Source organism: Petaurus breviceps, unplaced genomic scaffold (assembly GCF_028583685.1).
Source record: "Petaurus breviceps papuanus isolate PSGF00001 unplaced genomic scaffold, PetGlider_PUasm1.0 38, whole genome shotgun sequence".
NCBI lineage: Eukaryota > Metazoa > Chordata > Mammalia > Diprotodontia > Petauridae > Petaurus > Petaurus breviceps.
The window spans coordinates 12,454,039-12,457,648 of NW_027186304.1; the positions used below are offsets into that span (position 1 = coordinate 12,454,039).

General features: G+C 36.0%; 1 pseudogene; it reads left to right on the plus strand.

Annotated features, from left to right (window-relative positions):
* The first annotated feature begins 2,138 nt into the window (after positions 1 to 2,138).
* On the plus strand, positions 2,139 to 2,601 carry LOC138170001 (riboflavin kinase pseudogene; annotated as a pseudogene).
* The last annotated feature ends 1,009 nt before the right edge of the window (positions 2,602 to 3,610 follow it).

Here is a 3,610-nt window from a genome sequence, read left to right on the forward strand (position 1 = left end):
CAGTGAGTCAATAAGGTTGTTACATTGTCTGAGCCAGGAGAAGGCTGTATAAGCCCTGATGTGTAGCTTTGTTTTGGGGCTCACTTTGAGAAGTGTTCTGCGATTTCATCATATGAGACTCTGGGAAGCCGTTGTCCAGAGCCCCCTGGCTTTGAAACCCAGATGTTGATTTGGTATGGATGTAATTGTTGGACAGTTTGGAAACTGTCTACTTGATCTGTTTCTCTGTCTTGATAATCCTGTCTGTATATTCTGAAGTTCGGGGTGCTGACCTTTTTCCCCTGAACTAGGTAAACGATACATATTTGACTGAGTAAAGTAAGCTTGTTAACCCATTTTGAGTCGCTTTCCTTTAACAAAGCAGATCTAAGAACCTGTATTGGCAGCCACCCTGGGGATGCTGGGGTGCTTGCTGCTACACATGTATGTAAAATTACATATACACACACACACACAGAATGGTAATGAAAACTGAAAACTGAAACAAAAGGTTTGCCCATGTGGGGATACTGGATCTTTAAATTCTAATAGGAGTGATCTAGATGGGAAGACTGTAAAACCCCAATAGAGGTTACAGGCAGTAGAAGTTTTGCTTTTTGTCCAGTCACAGAGACCTATGACAGAAAATCACCACCAGTTTTAAGGAAAATTACTTTGACAGGAAAAATCTCTCAGGTAATTAATGAGATTATTCTTGTTGGAGTTATTGAAGATTCCTGGAGCACATGACCATATTAAGATTCTAACAAATACAATGGAGAGTAGATGTAGAGTGAAGAGGGGAGTGGACAATTCCCCTGAGATTTTTAATTCTCTTAGAAATCTGACTGTATATGAAGACATTCATGATAGAAGTGCTTGAACTCTCTACTCCTACTTACACAAAAATAGGTAAATTTACATTTTTTTTTGAATTGGTAAAACAGCCTGCTGTTTAAAATCATAGGGAAAAATTCCAATAAAAGAAATATATACTTGCTATAAAGGCAGACTCAGTTATAACAAAAGTGAAAAAAAAATCCTTTCCTCAAGTAAGAATGCCTTTCATGTACAGGTTCTACTAACATAATGTATCAATTATTAACTCAATGTGTCATTTCATCCATAGTGGGGAGGAGAATTGGGGATAGAAGACATTCTACTTAGAAAGGTCTAGATAATGTGAGATTCCCTCACTCACCCGCCTTTTCTTCTATTGATTCAAAACAGACAACTTCCTAAATAGTACCATACAATTATTATGCCAGAATAAAGGACTGTTCATTACTTCATACTGCACACAAATCTGAACATAGATAGTTTTAGATTTGTTTCAGGAAAAATCATCTTAGTGGGAAAACAAATACACCACATGGAGGAAGATATAGTGTGTAAATGAAAAGACAAGCAGATCAAGGGGCCTAATGCTTATCAATTAAGTTCACCATTGATTAAAACATGGTATAGTGATCAAAACAGAAAAATGCTATTGCAAATGTTTAATTTTTGACGTCGAAAAGGTTATTATTTACCTAACTTAAGAACAATGATGTGTCAACAGAGCAACAGTTGTGATTCATTTTGTTGAAAAACAATTAAACAAAAATAATTTATCAAGTGTGCACTCCCAAAGACTGAGGGAGAGGAAAGAAATTATTTGCCCTAAGCTAAAACACAAATTTTGCAAATACATTTTAGAAAAGATGAGAAGAAATGGCTTTCCTAAGCTGTTTGCAAATTTCTTCATATTATATTATATCATATCTTATAACTCATCTGGTGTAAGACTGTGTCTCAGAACAGCTCTCTGAAAAAAAATGCCCTGGAGCATTGGACTGACCTAAGTAGTCAGAAGGTGAACTATCAAGTTGTCTCAGATCCCTTCCTGTGGTGCTAATATACCTGTGTTGTGCAATAATATGATGAGCGGTCATGCACAGAGACATCACTGAGTACATGCTGTCTATGTTAATTACATTTTTTTAAGCCACTGCGGCTTCTGTTGGGTCCGCGGCGTGCGGAGGTTCTGATCGCAAGCCTGATCGCCCTCCTGCCTCGCAGCCTTCGGAATCTCCCCCTTCTTCCCACTCCCTGCTGGCCAGGGATGGAATCGTTGCCCTGAGTTCGAAGGCGGTTGCTCCCTCGGAGCCAGCAGCGTTATGAAGCACCTGCTTTATTTCTGCCAGGGTAGAGTGAGGAGGGGCATCGGACGGGGCTCGGAGCAGCTTGGCATCCCCACCGCTAACTTTCCTGAGCAAGGAGATAATCATCCGACTGATTTGTCTACTGGAACTTACTATGGTTGGCCTCTGTTGGAAATGGAGACGTCCGTAAGGTGGTTTTAAGCAAAAGATGGAACCCATTCTACAAGAATCCTAAGAAATCTGTGGCAACTCACATTATACATACCTTCAAAGAAGACTTCTATGGGGAAATCCTTAGTGTAGTCATTGCTGGCTACATCAGACCAGAGAAAAACTTTAGTGCAATTGAGGCCCTTATTTCAGCAATTCAAGATGATATTAAAGAAGCTAAGGGACAACTGGATTTACCAAAACATTTGAAACTCAAGAAGATAATTTCTTCCATGTGGCAGAAAGCAAAATAATGAATGGCCACTGATCAAAAGTCAATTTAGTGTTCATTTTTTCCCTGTATTCCACTACTCTTTTATCATTGCTGCAGCCTTGTGTTTGGTTAGCTAAAGAAAATGTTCCCAATATCTGAAGGAGTTTATACAATACAATGTAACTGCCGCTTTAAGTGCAAATTAGTGTTACATTTATACCCATCATGCAGCAGTACCAAAAAGATTTCTTTTAAAAATCAAGATTTTTTTTATTATGTTGAACTATACAGAAGCTTTGTGAAACACACTACAGTAAAAACAGAGAGCATAACAGGATCATAACAGCTTTTTATGATGGAGATATATGTATATAAGTAAAAACTTTTGGCTTAGCTTTAAGTCATTTGCTGCAGATGAAAACAGATCATTCTAGTGGCTACAGATACTCTATAAGACTTCCAACTAATGCTACTCGATTTAGATGTTCTGGAGAAGTAAATGTGCATTGTATAAAGCTTTGGCAGCCTAATGCTCTGAAAAGAAATGATGAGATTTTTATTTGATATGGCAGTGTAATATATATATATATATACATATATATATATATATATACATATTTCTTTAAGACGAGATTTTGTGAAACTTCATTTTATTTGGGATTATTTATTAAAAAGAAGTTTCTTATTAGGGGTGATATTATTGCGCTGTTTCCCATTTTATATTTATTTTCATGCCCTGAATACTAAGTTTTTGAATTTCAAAAAATAGTTCAGAACTATAGCTCTCAATTTTCCATGTTTTCTGACCTCTTATTATAGATGGTATTTGTATTCCAATTTATTTGAGCCTTTTACTCCTTAAACTTTGATTTATTTCTGTTCATAATATTCTTTCCAGTTTATGATCTTTATTTAAAAGTAGTGTTATATCTAAGTCCTTTCCCAATACTACTATACTATTAAATATAAACAATAATAGGCATGTAAAGATGATTGGATTCCACTTCTGAAAAACAAAATTTTAAATATTTAAATTTAAATAAAATAAACTTTAAATATAAAA